At 34.3% G+C, this 23,353-nt stretch overlaps 1 protein-coding gene across 1 annotated transcript in view; it reads left to right on the forward strand.

The window, feature by feature from the left end:
• The window catches only part of Rab1 (RAS oncogene family member Rab1), a 117,772-nt gene that overhangs the window by 37,930 nt on the left and 56,489 nt on the right, over nucleotides 1-23,353 (forward strand). The gene's annotated exons all lie outside the window — the stretch shown is intronic.

The following is a 23,353-nucleotide window of genomic DNA, read 5'->3' on the forward strand; positions in this document are numbered from 1 at the left end:
CAAATATACAAGTGTCTATTGGATGTGGTATTTGAATTGATCTTTTCTTGTGAGAAACAAGGCAGTGAGTGATGAGATTGCCCTCACTTTAGTGATCAGTATTTAACATATTCATGTCAGGGTGATTGTAGCTCTCACTGTTACCCTTAACTATATGATGGGGCTAGAAAAACACTGTACCCTGCAGAAAATTCATGCTTGTTTCAGTGAACACTACACAGTATTGGAATGATTAATTATAACCAAATCTGCATAGCTGGTGGTGGTGGGTGTGGGGGGGACCAATGTGTTTGTTTTAGGATATATTAGAAAACAATGAAGGGGAATGTTATATTTGGTGGCATATTTGAATTACTCAAACATGCATGTGAATCATTAAGCTACCTAAGAATGGGAAATGTAAAGGAAAGAAATGTGAGTAGCATTTGTGATGCGTGTCCTGTAAATTGCTGGGTCGAGCAAATAGCATGTGCTGATATAAATTCTACATGCATAAGTGAATTTATGGTGGCATAATTAAAAAAAAAAAACTGAGGAGAGAGAGATGTTTGCAAAGTATAAATAACCAATAATAAACAGCTGCTTGTATAAATAACTAGGGAGGGGCTAATCCAATGAACTAATAATGATCAGGTGATTCATTTAGGCATGGCAGGAGTACACGTGGGTTGATGGAGCAGCAAATCATCTTGTAAAATTTGTCATCATCAAATTCCTGCCATGTACCCTCAAGGGGTGTACAGGATATGACAGTACTTCATGAAAAAATTACATCATTACTAACTTCCTATCTACAATTTTCCTCCAAATCAGTCTGTTACTTGTCAAGACTCCAACATTATCAGATCTTATATTTCTATCGTCTAAGGCACTTTGTACCGTATCAATCCACCTATATCTTGGTCTTCCTCTGGGTCGTTTTCCTGCCAACCTGGCAGAGAACACTTGTTTTGCTAATCTTTCCTCTCCCATTCTATTTAAGTGACCATACCACATGAGATTAGCTCTGCTAACACATTCCTGGATGCTAACAATGTCAAGTTCTTTCCTAATATCCTCATTTTTAATATGATATTGCCATTGATGCCATCTGTTCACGCCTCTAATCTTTCTCAGGACTCTCATATCTGCGGTCTGTAGTCTTTGGTCAAGTGTTTTACTTCTGACCCAGCTCTCAGATCCATAAGTTAAAACTGGTTTGAACACTGTCTTGTATACAGCTAATTTAGTGTTCCGACTAATTTCTCTCTTATTCCATATGAATTTATTCAATTGACTTCCCACCATACCAGCTTTGCTGATTCTATTGTCTATTTCTATATTTAATTTACCATCTTCAGTAAAAATCGTGCCTAAGTAGCTGAAATGTTTTACTTGTTCCACAGGTTCTCCATTCACAACACAGTTGACATTTTCAATGATTCTGCCTATTTTCATTGTCTTTGTCTTTTTATTGCTGACCTTCATACTGTATCTATTACAACAGCTATTCAATTTAGTCAGAGAATCTTGCAGACTTGTAGCGGATTTATTTAGAAGTATAACATCATCCGCATAAAGCAAAGAGCTGACATTAACATCTCCAATTTTGATATCAGGTTTAATACCACTTTCCTTCATAATGTGATCCATATAGATAATGAATAACAGACGGGATAATGTACATTCTTGTCTCACACCAGATTTAACATTAAACCATCTTCCTGTACTTCAATTCTAACTGCTGACTTACAACTCAAATAAAGACTAAGTATTGCTTGATATAATGCCCCATTGACATCATATAACTGCAGCGTATTGAATAGCTTCTCTCTTGGCGCCTTGTCATATGCCTTTTCCAAATCAACAAAACTTAAATACAGATCTTTGTTATATTCCCATGATTTCTCCACTATTTGTCGTAAAGTGAAGATCTGATCCTGACAGCCTCTATTTGGCCTGAATCCAGCTTGTTCTTCACCAAGCTTTTCTTCCACAATTCTTCTCAACCGTTTCTCAAGTATACTTGCATACATCTTGCCAGGAACACTCAGTAAGGAAATACCTCTGTAATTCTCACATTCAGTTTTATTTCCCTTTTTATATATGGGTACTATGAGAGCTCTACTCCAATCATCGGGAATTCGTCCCTCTGTCCAGGCTTTCTGAACTATGCAGTGCAGTCACTCTAAGACTCTTATACCAACATACTTCAGCATTTCTGGTCGAATATCATCTACTCCTGCTGCCTTTCCACATTTCAAGCCTTTGATGGCTTTTTCTACTTCAAGTATGGATATGTATTCCTGACTGCATGCCTGGTCAGTATTTTTTACCACTGTGCTGTCATCACTGCTTGTTTCATTTAGCAGTTTTTCAAAGTAATTACTCCATACTTCAAGGATATCTTTTTCTCCTGTTTTCATATCACCTTTATCACCTCTAACTCCTTTTACAGCACTCTTTCCTCCATTCCTAAGCTTCAACAACCTCCAGAATATTTTGCCACCTTCTTGATATTTATTTTCTATATTCTTGCCAAAGTCCTCCCATGACTTTTGTTTAGCTAGTTTTATACACTGTTTAGCTTTCTTACATTTGTCTCTGTATTCTGTAAGAGTAAAAGCTGACTTATTTGCCAGGAACTTTTGATATGCTTTCTTCTTTTCCTTCACTGCCTCTTTAACTTCCTGTGTCCATCAGGGAGTTCTGATTTTTTTTATCCTTGCACACAACCTCACCACATGCCTCTCTGGCAGAATCAATGTTTTCTTCAGAGTTTGCCACTGAATCTCCAAGGTTTGATTCCTGTTCTCAAACTCTCATTTTCTTTTCAATAATCTTTCTGTATTTTAGTCTACAGTTCACATCTGAGAGCTGCTCAACTTTTATTCGCTTTAAAACTTTCTTACATGTTATTCTTTTCAATATGAAATTCAATTTTATCCTGCTCAAGACTAAATAGTGATCACTTCCAATTTCAAATCCTCTGTTCACTCTGGTGTCCTGCACCAGGGAGAAAACATCACTATCAACAATAACATAGTCAATGAGACTTTTCTTATTCCTTGCCTCTTCTCTCCATGTGAATTTGTGCACATTTTTATGTTGGAACATGGTGTTAGTAATAACCAGTCCATGTCCTGAGCAGAAATCCAACAGATATTTGCCATTATTATTAGCTTTGCTCTTTTCTCCAAATTTTCCCAAAATATTTTTGTATGTCTCACAATCATTTCCTACTCTGCTATTTAGATCCCCAACAAGGACCAACTTTTCATTGTGTCAGTTGCTTTTTCTAAAGCATCAAAAAATTCCTCCACTTCTACCTTAGTAGAACCTTCTGTGGGACCATAGGCACAAATAAGTCTCATTGTCCAGTTCCCCATTCTCATATTTGCCCACATTACTCTACTTGAGACTGACTGCCATTCAAGAAGATTAGCCTCGTATTTTGTGTTGAATACTATGGCTACTCCTTCTTAAAATCTGTTACACATAATTTATTTTTTAAAATTATATTTAGCTTAGTTTTCTAAGAAATTTCTTTTGTTTACTGAGGATCATTATACATTTTACACAGTAATAGGGTACATAATCTGATCATTGGAATTATGTATGCTTTTGTGAATCCTACTTTCATTTTTTTTTTTTTTTTGTCAACAATCAATAGATATCTTGCATATGCTGATATTTTGTAGATCAACCACTTCTTATAATACATAGATGTATTCATTTTTACTCAGGAATAGATAAACTTTTACTATGCCTATTGTTTCTGAAAACTGGAATAAAAATGTTCCTGTACTGTGGAAAACATTCCAAACTTAACAGAAGCTGTACTGCAAAAGCAAGAAATTAAGTAACTTTGTTTATCATAAAATATAGTACAGAGATATTTACAGTACTATATTTAGCAACAATTAGTGTAGACACAACTGGACTGACTCATAAAGGGAAAAACACTATCCTCCCACAGACTGTGCTGCATGCAAGTGAAACAGATTTATTGTATCACTCAATATAGCTGACTGTACAATTATCCTAACATCCTCTTTCACATTTTCAGTTCCAGAAAATACACTACTGTTTATAATGCAGTAATTGGATTCAGAAAGCACACAATTTATGTAAAGCAAAAAGATCAGTATGAGAATATATTTAACTTGAAATCAGTTTGAATATTTCAGGTATTAGATATCATCCAGACACTTCAAATGCAAATTTTACAAATAAAATTCTATCAAAAAAGGTGCAACTAACATGCCATATAAGCATTTATGAAAATGCAACCACTCTACACAGCAGCAGCAGCATACATATGCTAAAATAAAACTAATTCATGCCAGTGGCTTAAGCATGTGCAGACACTGCCCATTATGAGCATATTAAAGCATTGATCATAGGAAAAAAATCTCTAACTTAATGAGTGAACATCACAAGGTTTGCCAGATAAAGAAATAGCATGAGCTGGCATTGACAAAACTGGATTGGATTTGTGGTTAATGAGATAGTTCATTATATATATATATATATATATATATATATATATATATATATATAAAGAATGTAGCTGAGAATATAGAGCTGGGTACTCCAGCATGGGTAAGGAAATCTGGAGAGAAAAATTTGTTCACCATGTGATCAGAGAGGAAACTGGCCATCTAATTACAATGGGTGAAAGACAAGCATAAGTGAATTTGGTAAGTTGGTTTTAATGTAATTAATATCTTATTATAACTTCTGTAAATATTTGATCCCTTGACACTAAGTATCTTATTAGTTTTGGTTTCATAACACGTACATTGGCACTTGTGATGTGCCCATTATTGATATTATTATTATCAAAATGAAATGTAAAGCATTTGAAAAATTGATGTACTTACTAGATTTTGATAGTTGTATCACTTTCAATTTTTTTATTGCGATTTAAAATTCACAAGTAGGTGAATTTTAAATTACAATAAAAAAAATTGAAAGTGATACAGCTATCAAAACTACTTGTGATTATGAGGATGAGAAGTTAGAGAGAGTTTATGGTGATGTAGAACAGGGTTTGAAATGTAAAGAAACAAAAGATATAATTATAATACAGGGCGATATGAATGCAAAAATCGGAAGAGGAAGGGAGGAAGTTATAGTTGGGCTATATGGATTGGGAGTGAGAAAGGAAAGAGATGTGCTGTTGGATTTCTGTAGAAAACATGATTTAGCAATTATGAACACTTGGTTTAAGAAACATCCAAGAAGATTGTATATGTGGAAAGCCCCAGGGGAGGATATAAATAGTAGAAGAAATCAGATAGATTATGTTTTGATAAACAAAAGATATAGAAATATAAAAGATGTGACAACCAGGAGCAGACTGTGATACCGATCATATTGTTGTCAACTAAGATGAGGATTAATCTAAAAAAGGTAACTGCAGGGAAACGGAACAAATCATGGAACATGGAGCGGCTGAAGATACCAAGTACGGCGAATGAATTCGCAAAGAAAGCAGAAGAAGAAATGAATAATAGAAATATACAAAGTGATGATGTAAGTGAAAAATGGAAGATTCTGAAGGAAAGCATAATTACTGCTACAGATTTACATTTAGCCAAAACAAGAGAAAAGAAAGAAGCCATGGATGATAGACAATATTTTGAGGAAAATATCACAAAGAAGAAAGTTAACAGTAAAACAGAGGAGAAAAAGCAGTATAAAGGCTTGAGTAGGGAGATACAAAGAGATGAGAAGGAAAAGGGAAGAGTGGTTAGATGAAATAAGTAAAGATACAATAGCGAAGGCAGAAAGAAATAACATAAAAGGTGTTTATAAAAACATTACTATGATGACAGGAAGGAGAAAGATGCAAAGTACTGGAGCAGTCAAGAATGAAAGAGGTGCAATTCTGATAGAAAAAGAGAAGATATTACAGAGATGGGAAGAATATGTAAGTAAACTTTATGAAGACAGAGGAAGAGGAGAAAATCAAATGAAAGAGGATAGTGGGCAGAGGGAGGAATTGAATCTAGCAATTTATGAAAGAAGGAAAAAATCCCCTGGAATAGATAGTATACAGATAGAACTTATAAGGAATATAGGTGAAAAGGGTTTGGAAGTGTTATGGCAAATTATTAATGGAATTTATGAAGGACAAGAATTACCAGAGGAGTTTAAAAGATCAATTTTTATCCCCATTCCAAAAAGGATGGAGTTTTAGACTGTAACAATTTTAGAACGATAAATCTTATAACTCACACAGCAAAAATTTTCGCACAAATAATTTTAGAGAGAGAATTAAGAATAAAATAGAATGAGGAACAATAAATGGAAGAATCATTAATAACTTATGATATGCGAATGATGTAGTGGTGATGGCAGAAAGTGAAAATGGATTACAACAAATTGTTCAAAGAATTGAAAACTCTTGTAAAGAGTACGGACTAAGGATTAACACAAAGAAGACCAAGATAATGGGCAGAAAAATAGGAGATAATGTAAAGATAAGATGTGGAGGAAAGATTTCAATATTTAGGTAGCTGGATCTCGGAGAAAGGAACTTCAAAGTTGGACATTAGAAATAGAATAGGCAAAGCTGAATCGGCATTTATGGAAATGAAGAGAATTTTAATAAACAAGAATATTAAAATAGGTGTTAGAATTGGAATAGTTAAAGCAACAGTTTGGAGTATTGCAAGTTATGGAAGTGAGTCATGGACATTCAGAAAGAGAGAGATGGAAAGAATTAATGCATTGGAAATGTGGTGTTATAGAAAGATGGAAAAGATTAGCTATACAGAGAGAATATCAAATCAAGAAGTTTTAAGAAAAGTTGGGATGGAAAGAACACTGCTCAAGAATATTATTCAAAGAAAGACCAGATTTGCTGGACATCTTCTGAGAGGTTCTTCGGGACACCTGACAAGAACTATATTACAAGGGAAAGTTGAGGGGAAGAGAAGACGTGGAAGACCAACTAGAGAATGGTTCAATGACATCCTGGAATGGACTGGTTTAAAAATGGCAGAGGCGACAGACTGAGAGAAATGGAGAAGAGCTGCTCATTGCTGCAACCCTCTTGCTAGAGGATGCTACTGGATGACGACAACGACAAATTTAAAATTAAGTGTTGTGAGGTATTTGTATTGGTTTGTTCAGACATTCTATTTATGCTAACAGACAACAAGTCAACCATTATATATAACTTCTTGCTTTCCATTTACATGCAGTGCGCATGCTTGTTGAGGAATTTGGTGATTGACAGCGCTTGGTATCAGGGTAACGAGGAAAAGGAGCTAATGGAAGTTTAAGAGCGCAGACCAGAGGAATTTTGTTCTTAGGAAGTTTAAGCTTTACGTCAGGAGATAATACAAGATTCCAAAAAAGAATTGTAGAACTGAGTCTTTAAATTGGAGGAGTTGACTGTCAACAAGTATTTAGTAAATAATAGAAGATATTGCAGTCTACAATTCTAACTGAATGTTCGAGGAAATACTGAATGGAAAATTTCATCTTCTGTTCTTAAGAACATCGGATTACTATGGAAACAGCAATTGGTGAAATTTGAAACAAAGTGGCTTAACATGAAGAGCTTTACTAAGATCTGTTGTTTATGGAGTAGTAGAAGAAACTTCTTTTTCTGGTCCAAAAATTAAATTGTGCACCAAATTGAACTGAAAAAGATTGTATGCTATGTAAGGGTTGATAACAAAGGATCCCATGGAAAAAAAGAAAATATTTATATTTTCGGAAAAAGTCCTAACTAAAATCCTAAACTAAGAAAATGACTGAACATTTTTGTTATTGTGAAAACGAGGTGTTTAGTCTAGTCTAGTAGATGTGATTAAGTGTGTCGAACAATCTCCATTAATAGTATGTCAGAGAATGAATGATTTTAATATTTTTGGATGAGAAAATCTCAACTTTAGAAGGTCTTGGATTCAGTTTATTTTGTAGTTATTTATGTAATTTTATTTAAAAGGTATATATTGTTTGTTTCATTAAATATTTTTATTTGGTCTTGAGTCGGTGATTTTCCAGATTCTAAAAGAAGCAGTTAAGTCATTGCACCAATCAATTTTACTTGTAAATACTAAACACTCGGAGTAAAAATTCTCTTTATAGAGAATAACAATAAAAAAACAATTTCTTAACAAATGGCATACACACTTGGCCTACGATGTGCACAATTAGTGGGACACTGAGAAGCAGCCCCCCCCCCCCCTCTTCCCCGGCTTTCTGTCCTATCTAACATTGCTCCACCAAATATACAGAGAAGACAAGCTTCAATTAAATAATTTAATAAAGTAATGAGCAACTGGCTCCTCCCCCCCCCCCCCCCCCCCCCCCCGACTCTCATAAATACACCTAGTCTTTGCCTAAAATCGAAGTCCATGGACGAACTCTCTTCAGGTGCCTTACCATAAACACTTGGCATGTGGAGAGAACACTGGTCCAATAGCCTTCCAACAAATGGCTTCCTGGTTGAAGAACTCTGTTCTCCACAGTCTTGTTTTGCTCTTCCTAGGAAGATTTATCTATCAACAGGATCAGAACTAACAGGGCAGATGTGACTACTTACTATAATATATAAATGGGGACTGTCAGATCATACCCCTGTGACCCAGACAATCACTCATATTGTGAATGACTGCCGAAGTCACCAATTTCATGATCGTGGCCTCCAGGACATCCAAGGGGGGGTGACGGATGAGGCCCTGGATTGGCTTTCTGGACTGGACGTTGACCTGTAGCTGCGTTGTATTTCTGAAATAAGAGAGCCAAAAGGCTTCACTTCGGCGATGCGCAATTATTCAAATTAAGTGGATATTGAATCCAACATCATTTCAAAGCCGAATAGAGAAACTACAAGAGTTTCGTGCCGAATATAGCTTTATATTTCTTTTGTCATAAGAATAAATAAATGTAATTAAACTCTTTATTCACTCTATCTGATTAACATAAAGTAAAATTTACCCATTTAGATGAATGATGAGACAGGTGAACTCATAGAATGTGAAGTATTATTGTACTCTTGATCATTATTTGAATTTTTTTAAAATGTTTCCAGATAAGGTAGACTTAAAATTACTATTTGATTTAGATGGAATGTCTTCTGAATGTTTGAATTGAACAGTATTCATTGCATGCTTAATGAATTTGTCTTTAATATAAGTGAATTTATTTACATTTTGTATATTGTGTAAGTGCCTACTAATTTGTTTGATCCTGTCTGGGTTGAAATGCAGTATATAAAATAGCTTCAAAAATTCTAATAATTTCAGTCAGACTATTTGTTTATTATATATATATATATATATATATATTGCAGTAACTACTGTGCTTGCATAGAATATATAAAATTTGAGATTTAGGGTGTATGGTAGAATATGCCCATATGGTTCAGTTTTGATTTTAGTTGGATTATTTTTATTGACCAATTGGACAAGAGTTCACACTGATTATCATTTTGCATTGGCTGGATGGAATTTGATTAATTATTGTATTTAGGATCACTGGTACAGTTTATTATTCATTTTAGGTCTCTTTGTTAGCCCATTTGCAGCTTAATCATTAAGCAAGAAATTGTCTTAAGGTTAGGCTAAAGATGTTTCATAAATATGCTATAAGTTTTGACACTTTTTTTTTTTACTAAACCAAACCACCATTCAGTAAGCGGATGTCAGCTCTGAATAATATTAAACTGTAGACTTATCAAATTTACTAACCACTTGCAGGTTGAAAAACCTTCAGATATTCTTTAGGTCTACCTCCAGGTCTTTCAAACTCAGGCATCATTGTTATTTGCTCTGTGTGTGTGTATGTTGCATGCTGCAGTGCTGAGATTTTCATTTTCGTGTGCAAGACTGGTTGATGAGTCTCTTTTGTTATTGTTTGCACTTTTTTTTTAGTGTAGTAATTCATCCCTAGCTGATGGATTTAATGAAATTTGGTATTTGAAGTTGGTCATTTTAGTTTTGGTTTTGATAGATCCATTAAGTAAAAAATTAAGCAAAACATGTCTGAAGTACAGTTTTGATGTACCAAGAATGGTTGTAAAATTTGCTGTAATTTATAAACATTTCCTTGTTTTCTGCTTGTTTGCATATGAACATTTATAAACAGTAATTTTGGATATTTAATTGCTTTGTATGAAATTCTTTTGTACTTTGCATCAGTTTGCTTAATGCTTTTTATATATATATATATATAGATATATATATATATAAATGGTCTGTAAATCATTTCACATTTATTAACCTGTACAAAGTGCACAACATATAAGTCCAAGGGTGGTTCATTGGGTGCATCTTTCACAAAGATGGTTAACTTTACAGACACCTGTTTTGGGCCACACTTGCATACGATTAGCTGTGAGGCAGCAGTAGTGCTACACTGCATTGGCAGTCTTTTTGAATGTTATTAACATGTCCACTGTGCTTTATCTTATTTCCTTTCACCATTATTAAGAAAAAAATTGTACCTTTTCAGAAACAACTTATAAAACATCATCCTTTATCTGTTTAAATCTTGTTCATTCTCAGCTAATACATCAGCAGCAAAGTATATCATACGTATCTCTCTACTTACAGTTATTCCCATTCATTCCTTTTTATTGCTTTCATTATATTCTTTATATACAGTTTGAAAATAAGGGTGTTAATGCACAGTCTTGTCTTAAACCTTTCTTTATTTTTGCAGTTGCTTTATTTTCATGTATTTATATAATTTTCTGATTGGTATAATACAATTTCTTAATTAGTCTTCTATCTCTCCATTCTTCCAATTTCCTTCATTATTTGATAAAGCTTGCTTCCATTCTGTTATCAAATGTGTTTTCCAAATCTATAAAGACAATGTATGTAGCTTTTTAATTTCAGTTCTTAAAGCTAGTATTGCATTTTTAGTTCTCATACCATTCTAAAATCCAAACTGATAATTTAAATTCAATTTATTTTATTCTAGGCTTCACTATATTTAATGTAATCTTTGAGGCATGATTGGAGTAAACTTCAATTTTTACAGTTGCATTCCCTTTCTTGGATATTGTTACCATCAAAGCTTTCATAGAAATCAAATATGTTTTGTCCCTCTTAATTAACCTGATCACTTTAAATAAGGTTTATGTTAAATCTTCCAGATTTTTTAAAATTTCAGCTGATATTTTGTCTATTCCTACAGTTTTCTAGTTAGGTAATTTTTTTTTTTTGTATTCTGGTTCAATAATTTTGCTTCTCATATTTTCTGCACTATATGTCTTAAGATAGTCCGTTCTATTTCTTTTACCAGTAAGTAATTTTTCCTTTTTTTTTTGTTTTGGGATTATAGGTAATTTGTAATCCAAGACTTTCACAGTTGTAATTTTATAAATCCTAACACTCATTTTGCTGATCTTTTAGTTATTTCCTTAATGACTGTCCCATCCAGTCTTTCTTGTTGTTAATCTCAAGCATGCAATCTGTTTCTTTTTTAATTTCATTGTTTGCAGCAATTATTTGATATGACTTCTTGTCATATTATATAAATCCTGTTTTTATGTTCAACATCATATTTCTTCCATCCAGTTCTCTTTTTCTTAATTCCTTAATCCTCTTTCTTAGTCTTAGATTGTTTTTTGCCTTCTATAATCTTTTTTCTTGCTTTATTTCATTCTCTTAAATAAAATCTCATTTTTAATCCAAGGCTTTCACAGTTTTAATTTTATAAATCCTAGCACTCATTTTGTTGATCTTTTAGTTATTTCCTTAATGACTGTCCAGTCTTTCTTGTTCATCTCACGCATGCATCTGTTTCTTTTTTAATTTTATTTTTTATATTAGGTTTTCAGTAGTTCCATATTTCATTTTTTCCCCTCTTTAAAATAAAACAAAAATGCATGGAATACATTTTGTAATAATTGAGCGGTCACTAATTTAACTCCTCGGGTAGCTGTAGCATGAATTGTTAGTTTCTGTATCTTGCCTAGTATGTAACCACTTAGGCATCCTTCACCATCTGGTGATTTCCATGTATAGTGTTTTCCTTTTGGTACTTCAAAAAGTGTTACAACTAGAAGGCAATATTGTTTACAGAAATGTAACAGTCTTGCTCTCTGCAAGCATTGTATTGAAGTTACACATTATAATTAAACAATCTTTAACTGATGTTGGTTCCCCTAGTTGTTTATATGCCTCTACTCTTAGTTTTTGGCATGTATATTTGAATTATTGCTGTCATCAGGATTCTCATTCAGGTGGATAGTATTTTTTACTTCTTAAAAAAATTTAGGTTAGGAAAAAGTAACAAATCTATATAATTTTGCTATTTCTTTCCTCTATTACAGATGATTCTCTAATTTCCACTCCAGTAATTGCCATTATCCCTCCATCTGATTTCACTAACCCTTAGAATTTTCACCTGTTCTTTCCTTGCTTGTTATTTCAATTCTAATTTTTCTACTTTCAACATTGTTTTTGCATATAGAGTTACAATCCACTTTGGTATATCTTTACACTCTTGATATACTTTATCTCTCAGTAGATAATTTTATGTATTCTCATTTCATTAGGTAGATTTACTGTTTTTTTTTTCTCCTTAGGATTCTTAGCACCTTTGTTCCACTAAACAGATGCTGAGAACTTGGGGCCATGATTTGAAGTTTCCTCTCTAATACTTCATTTGCAATGATTCTTCCGCCTGTTCATTCCTTTAATTTTTCTCAGAGCTAGCTATCAGATCCACAAGCCAAAATTGGTTTGAACACTGTCTTGTATATAACTACTAGAGCATTTTTACCAATTTTTCTTACTCCATGTAATTCATTCATTAATTTCATTTCCTACCATATCAGCTTTGCTTATTCTGATTATTTCTATGTTTAATTTGCCATATTCATTAAAAACTGTTCCCAAGTAGCTGAAATATTTTACTTATTCTCTAGGTTTGCCATTCAAGATTTAGCTGATGTTTTCAATGTTTGCATATTTTCATAATCATCTTATTGCCAATTTTCATACTAAACTTGTTACAGCAGTTTTTCAGTTTAGTTAAGGAATCCTGCAGACTTGTATTTGAGTAATTTCTGAATAAAGCATGAGATTAACATTTCCACGTGTTGCTGCTTAAGTGCTAGGAGATCATGTGGGAGGTTTAATGGAATATTTACAGCACTAGGAAAGGATTAAAAACTAATTTTAATGCTTCTGATATTTCGTCTGTCACTGAGACATCTTCAAGAATTACAAATAACTCTTGTGACACACTCATACAGCAATACTAAGTGAAACACATGGGTGACTGTAAAGTCCTATCTAGGTGGTGCACCCTCTATGGGTGTTAGTAGATGGCCTAGGACAGTGGTGGCAAACCTTTTTATGTCCGCGTGCCAAAAATTTACAAATCAAGTTGCTGATTTGCCGGCACGTGCCAAAAATTTACAAATCAAGTTGCTGATGTGCCCGGCACGTCACCAACTAATTAACAATAATTAATACAAAACTAATTGCAGAATTTTATTGAGACAAGTTTAAAAATAATATAGAATTTCATAATAATGAACACATAATTTGACATACACATTGTCGTATACAAATCAATATTAACCTTTTATTAATTTATCAATATATCAATTTATTAATGAGATTTTTGCTGTTGTACATTTGATGCCAAATGCTTTATATCAGGTTCATATTTTGTCACTTTTAGTAATACACATGCGGAACTAGATTCATCAGTCATTCTATTTCTTAAACTGTCTTTTATAAAATTCATTTAAAAAAATGACTCAAAAGCATATGTAGAGGAGAAAATTGATAATATAATATAGCCATCGCTAGTTTTTTTAAACAAAAGGTTTCAGGAATGGAATTCCAGGTTTTTAATATTTCCTCTTCTGCATTCTTTTTGATTGTGCCCAATAATCGATCATTTTCCATTATTTCCAAGTCATTTCTCAAATCGACAAACTTTTCTTTCCATATAGAACTAGATTGAAAATCGGTTAGTTGCATTTCTACATCTTCCAAATTCCGCCACTCTAAAATCTCCAAATTGAGTTTATCTGTTGATGTTGTATCCGGATGCAAAATAAATTTTGATGTCTCTGCAAATTGCCTGAACTGCGTAAATCTTGAAGAAAATTCGTTGATTATCGACTGAATAACTGTAGAAAACTTTTTCTCAATTTATCTTGATCGGAAGGTATTGGAAATGATGTCACAATTAAAAATTGGTAATTTAGCTTCAAATGCTTTGATTAAATCAAACATGACAATAATTGTCTTGTTAACACCTTGCAGTTTAACATTTAATTCATTTAAATGTTAAACTGCAAGTTTAACATTTGAATGTTAAACTTGAATCAGTAAAAAACATTAATTTTGAAAGTCATTCGACGTTCATTAATTGATTGTATTTTTTAATGATTTTCTCATTATGTAAAAAAAGTCTGACTTCATCTAAACACTCAACAAATCTTTGAAGAACTTTCCCACAACTTAACCATCGGATGTTGTTTTACATAAGTAAACCATTGTACATTGAGATGACCTCACTTAATAATTCTATAAATTTGCTTTTATTTAAAGCACGTGCGGATATAAAATTGGCCAATTTTGTTACAATGCTCATATCTTCCAGTGGCTTGAAACTAGCCTTTGCGCATAAAACCTGCTAATGTATAATGCAGTGAAAACCCAGAACTGAATGTCCAATATATTTGATAAATAAATCAAACCTATTTATAGATAAACTTTGTAAATAAATTGACGAACCCATTTATAAATAAACTTTGTAAATAAATTGACGAACCCAGTCATACTGCGAGCACCATCAGTAGTTACTGATACAATTTTGGAGGGATCTATATCTCTTTCAGCAAGTGCATTTACAGCTGCGTTGCAAATATCTATTCCTTTTGTTGTTGTTGCTAACGATGTTAAACTTATCAATTCTTCTGTGATGTTATTCCCAACACAATAACTAATAAAAATCGCTAAATGAGCTGATCCAGTTATGTCGGTACTCTCATCAAGACACAGAAATTAAACCAGAAGATTTTTTATCTGTTTTTTGCTGATGAGTTATATATTTAGCCATTTCTATGATTCTATCTTTCACCATGTTTCTAGCCAAAGGCATGCCTTTTATTCTCTGAATAATTTTTTCCTTGTTTTCAAAATCTTCAAAGAGAACTCGTGCGCAACTGTCCCGGAACAAAACACATATTGCTTTATTGTCTTTATTAATCATGCCATACTCTTCAGTCCACCAGCTTTGGAACTTTCTGCTGCTTGACTGATAATTTTCATTTTTTATTTTCGCGAGCCATGTTTGGTAGAACTGTAACAAAATAATTCACAACTTAAATCAAATGCATTTTTTATAGTTTCAAAAAAATCAATATTTTATTATATGCCTAAATTAAATTATCTTTATAATTCCCATTTACAGTAGCAAAAACAAAACAGTGCACATACGCAACAATAATGCACTTGCCGCTGCTTATTTCTGCCCACTGGCGGATGCGCGGTGCGAAATGCATAATGAACGCACGTGCGATTAGAAAAGGAAAAAGTCAGGGAATCCTAAGGATCAGTCGTTCTCAATTCTTTTTCTATAGACTGTATTTTTATTTATTCTTACTCGTAAATACCGTTCCCATTTTTTAAAAGTTCATACATTAAACTAACATAAGTATTAATATTATATAAATTAAGTGGATATTAAATCCAATATTATTTCAAAGCCGACTACAGTAACTATAGAATTTTCCTGGGAAATTTGGCGAGTGTATTCCCGTAAGATCTCTGGTCAAATTTCGCAAGAAATGTCTATAGTTTCTGTAGTCGGCTTTGAAATAATGTTGGATTTAATATCCACTTAATTTATATAATTTTCTATCGCCAATGTGAAGCCTTTTGGCTATTTATTTTAGTAAATAAGTATTAATAATTAATTATGGCATAATCATAAAGAGTATCAATACACTTAATGTATACAGTGTAGCATGTTGACATATAAAAGTACGCATTTAAATTAGTTATCAATCACAGAACTAATGCTATGATATTGTAGTTTCCTCAGGCCACATCATTAAATTAACTTCTGGTAAGTTTCATTGACATACCCCATTCTGATCACCAAACATCAGCTAACGCCTATTTGTTCCTGTATAGGGAGTAGGCGGGGTCGTTTACCCTATCTAACTTTTGGAGACTGAGTGGGCAGTTCAATCTCCACTAGTAGCCAATCAGAGAGAAAGCTGGCCCAAAGCTATCACTGATTCTTTGGTACTCAGTGGGGAAGGTGACAAGCTAGTGCCGCCATCTTGTGGTCTCTAACACAATATTTTTAATGTCTGAAAATTGTGCGAGTTTGACGGTCGATTTTCTTGAGTTTACAGAATGAAAAACCTGAGTTTCTGGGAGAAAAAAAACGCTAGCCCGTGCCAGAGATCAACTAACTCGGGAACTGGTCGAAAAAAGGCTTAGAAAAATTTCCTCTAGTTGGCCACTAGATTTGAACCACCAAATCCTTTCTTTGTGCGGTCAAGTGCTGTAGAGTGCAAACGCCACTTCTACTGAGCTACACAGGCTCTCTATCACCAAACATTTATAATATTATTCAGTATTAAAATTGATTATTGCATTATTAAATTGATTTTAATGATGTTGGTTTGAAGAAAGAAAAAAACGATAGTGAGAAATTTTTATCCATTGTAACTCACCATAGAATTCAGCGGAGCAGGGGAAGCAGCAGAAGGATGTCGACTTGTCAGCGAACGCTTACTGTCAAATATAACTTGCCCTCGCGTATAACTGGCACCCCTGATTTCATTTTACGAAAAAAAGACATTAAAAGGTTTTGCATATATACCTCCCTCACAAAAAACATGCCCTCCCCAACAGTCATTATATACCGTAGATGCAAGAAAAAAAAGTTTTATTGTATCCCTGAATAAGGTACAGAGGGCTTTTGGAGTCTGTGTAATATATTTCTCAACAAATAATGTAATTGGAGACAGCTGGAATAAAAACAGTGCCTAACTAATGAGTTGCATGCACTCCTCTCACAGAAACTAGCTGTACAGGCAAACAAAACCATATGTTGCACCGGAAACACAGTATCTAACTAAAACTATTGTCCAATTTTTCAATTACATGAAATAAGTGTTCGTTTGATTGCATTTGAAATTCTCGATGTCATTATGACAGATCACAGAGGCTAACTTCAAATAAAATTCTACCATGAATTGAAACATGCCATATAATGCTTGTGTGAGTTCCCCTTCCATCTCAAATGCAAACAAGGCAATAAAAACCAATCATGGGTTGAAACTTTGTGAGTTGAGCCCGCTGGTAATGAGAAGTTCTGTCGGAACGATAAACGACACCCCATCGTGAATGTCTTAAAACTAAGAAATATATAGTGAATGTTATGACAGTTGCAGATGTTATGGAATTCGGTTGAAGAGAATTAGCATTTGAACTCAATTGTCAATAGCCTTTGTCTTTGGGTTGCGTGATCTTTTGTTAATACCGCACCAATCAAATTCATGTCTTCTTAGCTGCTCTCCCCTGTAAAACAAAATTTAACTTGTACATTTTGTAACAATTAAAAAAAAAAAAAAAGCTTGAATAATTTATAAGCGTATAAAAGGATATCACCTGTAAATCATTGACGTGCCAGCAAAATTCTTGGGCGTGCCACCTCTGGCACGCGTGCCATAGGTTCACCACCACTGGCCTAGGATGTAAAGTGGGACCTCTGATAATGTTTCCAAAATTTTTGGGAAGTTTTATTCAACCGTATTTATTTAAATTCGATCGATTTCTGAGTACTGCTGCACATTCTAAAAATAGTCTCTTTATTGAATTTACTTTGAAGCATGGTGGTTTTTCTCCAGGAGATCCTGTGGGTTGTATCCAAAACACGATCTGCAAGGCCAGATTGACCATAGTCAATCTGATTGCAGATGTATGATTTGTGGTCTTCTAAACAGATGGTTGCTGATCTACCTGTCTGTCCGAAGTAAGCCAGTTTACAGGAACAGGGTACTTTATATACTCCAGACACTGAGACAGGATGGAGCTGAACTTTGGTAGAATAGATAAGGGTAACGAAGTTGCAGTGGTGCTTAAAAGTTGTGTAGAGGTTGTACTTTAAGGACCTGGCTATTTTTTCTAATATACCATGGCTATAGGGGATGGTGATGGCATTTCTGAAGAAATGGGGGAGGAACTGATAATTTTTTTAATACTGTAATTGCTGTGGCTATTGGAAAGGAAGGTGTTGTGTATGTTGTTGAATTTGGTTGAGAGGTTCCACTGCAACAAACATTGTGGGCTCTATTGGTTAGTTTTACTTATCCTTATTGTTGAGAAGGATGGTGGTGGGAGAGTTTGTGAACGTATCTGCCTTTTGTGAGTGGGTTTTCTATATGCAGTGAAGGAAAGGTTACCAAGGTGTCTAGGAAAGGTAAACTATTATTTCAGAGGGGCGACTAAGGAAGGAGTCTAATGTGTCTGGGCCACGAGTCCAAGTAGAGAACATCTATATATCTTTGCCAGATAGGATTGAGTCTATGGCTTGTTTTTCAAAATTTTCAATGTAAAAATTGGCAAGAGGGATTGGCGGGGGGACATAGTAGTTCCCTCTATTTCTTTGTAAATTTTGACCAGACCAGCACCTTATCAGTTGTTCTTTCCACATCTATAAAACTATAGATCCTTCTCATGATTTCTCAACAGTTTGGTCTTAAAGCAAAAATCTATCCTGTAACCTCCCTCTGCTTGGCATGAACTCAGATTGTTTCCAGCTTTCTTTTCTACAGTTTTATTTCCATTTTTTTTTAAATAGATGGATGCTGTAATATTTGTACTTTATGAAGAATTTAACCTTCTGACCAGGCCTGAATTATGTAATATAGCATAAAAACTAATGCTTCCATATTTAAGCATTTCTGGTCAACTACCTTTCCACATTTCAGTATTCGATGGCTTTATCTTTCCTCAAGTACTGATATGTAATCCTTATTGTATTCCTCTTGAATATATTCTATCACTTGTGATAACTCCAGACATCTAGAGTATCTTCAGTTTTCACACCACCTTTATCATTTGATTCCTTTTATAGTACCCTTTCCTCCAATTCTAAGCTTTTTCAGTGGCCTCTAGAGTATCAGGCCTTCTTGATATTTATTTTCTGCATTTTTAGTAAAGTCTTCCCTTAAATTATTTAGCTAATTTTACACTTTATTTACATTTTTCTCTGCATTCTCTTGGAGCACATACTGACTTGTTGGCTGTGAACATTTAATATGCTTTCTTCTTTTCTAGGATTGCCTCTTTAACTTCTTGAGTCCTCCATAGAGTTCTGATTTAAAAAAAAAAAAAAATTATTTCAGTTTTATATTTGAGTTTACAATTCAGTTGAAAAGCTGTTAGTGACTCTTTTTAAAACTTCCTTATTTTTCTTTTCAGTATGATATTAATTCTCAACCTACTTAAAAGTAATTATTATTACGTGACACCTTTCAAGGAGTCCAAAGACTCATTGAGGGCACTTCTATAGCTCTGCCTCCACTACGATTACCAACCATATCAAACCACCACTACCATCATCATCTACACCAGCGTTCTTCAACCTTTTTACACCTGTGGACTGGGGAAAATAGGAGAAATATTTTGCGGACCGGCTGATGGCTAAGACACAAACATAAACCAATGTAGATAGTATTTTATTTATTAAATCCAATGTTATAAAATTACAATTTTTAGCTAATGTGACATCTGCTACTGCTTAGAGGTTAGAAAATTTGATATACGTGGCTGGAGCATTGTTTCTGAGAGACGAAGCGCTGCAATAACGTCCATTCAATTTCTCTCTTTGGTTTCTATTACTGACATGGCTGAAAAAGTCTTTTCACACAAATAGGAAGTCGAAAAAACGACCAACAATTTGATAACTTTATAACTCAGAGATGGATATTCTTATTCGAGTGATATCCAAAATTGAGACAATGATTGCATTTTATGTCTGGACATCAGAAGACAACTCGATCAGCTTTTCTTTTTCATGAGGATCAAGTGCTCATGATTTTATATCTTCCAAGAAGGGATTATTAATCCAGAGGTTACCTTTACCAGGATCCTCATTTTCAGGAAATAATTCAAGTTTTCAGCTAACACCCTTAAATGTTGACTTATGATGATTATGACTTTCTTGTTGACATCAGCAGCAATCAAAAATTCTCCCAAAAATGGAAACATTTCTATATCTTCCTCTTGTACACAACTATCCCAAAGAGCCAGCTTCTTTTTGAACGTATCCATTTTATTTCTCAGTGTAAAATACTTGTACAAGACCTCTGAAGAGAAATATTAAGTTTAAGAAGGCTAAATATGTCTGCCATATACGCAAGCTTAGCCATCCATTCCTCATTCAACAAAGGCTCTGCTAGGTCAGATTTTTGCTCTCGTAGAAACTGCTTTACTTCTTCCCTCAGTTCGAAAAAGCGTGCAAGAACCCTTCCTCTCGATAACCACCTCACTTCTGCATGGAGAAGGAGATGTTGGTGGTGTGAGTCCATACTCTCACACACAGTGTCGTGAACACCCTGGAGTTCATAGCTCGACTGTAAATTTCATTAATGATCTTCACCGCATCATTCATCAGTGTTTAATTCAATAGAAAGCTTCTTTGCAGCTATGTGCTCCCGGTGGATCATACAGTGAGTGGACAAAACTTCTGGGTGCGTGACTTCCTTTATTTTTGCAACTACTCCTGAGTGACGTCCAATCATGCTCGCAGCACCGTCCGCACACACTCCGACGCATTTGCTCCAGTCTAAGCCCTGCACTTGAAAATACCCGTCAAGAGCATTAAATATCTCTGAACTAGTGGTCCATCCAGGTAAGTCAAGGCAACAAAGAAGTTCTTCCCTTAAGTCTTCATCTTCACTATATCTCACGATGCAAAGTAGGATAGCATGGTTACTCACATCAGTTGATTCATCAAGTTGAATCGTGAAACACCTAGATTTCTTTAACCCCTCTACAACTTGCTTTTCAATATCGTTGGCCATATCAATAATTCTTCTCTGTCTGAAAGCGATATAGCCTCCAGTTTTTTAGTGGCTTGAGGACCCAAAATTTCTTGTATGACATCTAAGATGCAAGGTTTTACTAACTCTTCACCAGTAGTAAACTGTTTTTTTCATTTTAGCTATTCGAAGAGCAACTAAATAAGATGCTCGAAGCAGCGACTTGTCATTAGTCGTCATCATTTTCATTTCACTTTTCTGACTTTTCATCTGGTCACGTAATCTTTGAAAAAAGTCCAGTGGCTTATCAATAAAATCTATGCTTCGAATGCAAATGACAAACAAGTTTGGAGGGTTTCATAGCATCATTTGACAGAATTTCGGAACATACTACACAAAAAGGGCATGGCGATAGTTCACTGCCAGGGGCTACAATGAACCTAAGCTTTAAATAGTCCTTGTCGAAACACCTAACAAAGTTTCCTTTTCTTTTTTTGGTTTGTATTACACATTCCGAAGTATCAGCATATTTCTTTTTCTTTGTTTCTTCTAAACTTGAAGCACTAGTACTTGGCACATACTTTTGGTACCATCACTACCTTTCTCCTGAATATTGTCCTTTCCTCTACTAAAGAAGGTTAAAAGGTTTTGCTGTTTGACTTTTTTTGTCTCCATTTTCTAAGGTTTCAAATTTTACGAAAGAAATGACTTGTTTTCCGAAATACCACAACACAATATTAAAAAAACAATACAGACGAGCATGATAAAATAAGAATCGTGTCGTCAGCTCGCCTGTCAACAGGCAAGCTGACGCAATACTGGCATTCAATGCCCACGCACTTCGCCTGTACTTTGGGCACTACATTGTCACATGCAGAGTCCCACTCGCCCTGCAACAATGTAGCACCCGAATCATGTAGCCACTACATGATTGGGGGGGGGGGCGGATTTTTCACTGACCACCAGGATATGTCTGTGGACCACAGGTTGAAGAACAAGGATCTACACTGCCATCTACTGCTTACCATTTAGACTAGTATTTTTTTTGTCTGTAAATTGAGGGTTTTCTCAAGGCTGATTTGTCTGTATGCAGGATGAAAAACCTGAGTTTCTGGGAGAAAAAGCCCTACTACCTCCATATGAGATCGGCTAACTCACCAACTGAAAAAGCCCATATAAAGATTCCTCTTGCCATGGCAAGAATCGAAGGGTGTAACATACTGTTGTTCTTCCAATTGTACTACCACTGTATACTCTGGTCCTTGAACCACTATGAAGATATTGCTATCAATGTTATTATAATAGTTCGTTCTCTCATTCTCTTCATCTGAATAGTACACATCTTTGCATTAGTAATGACTAGTCCATGTTTTGAACGAAAACCGAGACCATGTGCTTGCCATTATTATTAGTTTTGTTCTTTTCTCCAAATTTTATTATATATTTCAGTGTCGTATTAATTTCCTACTGTTGTTCAGATCTCCAACAAGGACTAGGTTTTCTTTGTCAGCTGACTTCTCTAATTTTCAAAAAATTTCTTTAGTAAAATTTTTTTGTTGGACCATAGGAATTGAACATCTTTAATTCCCCTTTTTGATGTTTGCCCTTGTTACTTGATATTTCCTTCCATTCAAAATTATCCTCAAGTTTAGTATTGAGTGCTATAATTGCTCCTTCCTTGATTGTTATTGCTTGACTAAACATCTTGTGTTTATTATATAAAATAATGCTCTCTCATTTTTGTCTTGTTTCAGTAACACAAATTATGGTGCTCCTTATTAGAAGTACCATTAATTCTAATGATACTTCTAATTCTTCTGTCATTTCCACTTTTCTCTTAGGTACCATCAACATAAGAGAGAACTTATCTTGAATTTAGGTGAATTAGTTTGTTCCACATGCTGACTTCCATTGTTTGCCTTGGTTCTTTGAAAACAGTGGAGCCTTATTTAACCATCTTTGATTTTTATGCTTCATCTCCTTTCTAAATATAGAAACCATTCTCCATTAGTTTTTCCAAGAAGTGTGGCAAGGCTATTGAAAAGTCCAGTATATCACAAATGGCATTAAGGTTTTTCTTTTTTGCTTATACTAAAGCTTGAAATGGTTTCTTGCAAGCTGTGAATTTGGAACTGATTTTGAAAGGGATGCAGGAATCTTGCATCATATCTTTAGTAAGTATTCTTTTCAGCTTATTGCTAAAACTGTTAACCATAATTTTGTCCATGCCATCTATCTCCACCCCATGATAGTTTTATTGCATTGTACCTACAGAAAAATGCAGCTCTTTGGTTTCTTGCTTTTCTTGAATTGATAATCTCATATTCTAACTGAGAACATACATTATCTCCCAGAAGATAATAA

Source organism: Typopeltis vanoorti, chromosome 11 (genome assembly GCF_054136105.1).
Source record: "Typopeltis vanoorti isolate ZY-2024b chromosome 11, IOZ_Tvanoo_1.0, whole genome shotgun sequence".
Lineage (NCBI taxonomy): Eukaryota > Metazoa > Arthropoda > Arachnida > Uropygi > Thelyphonidae > Typopeltis > Typopeltis vanoorti.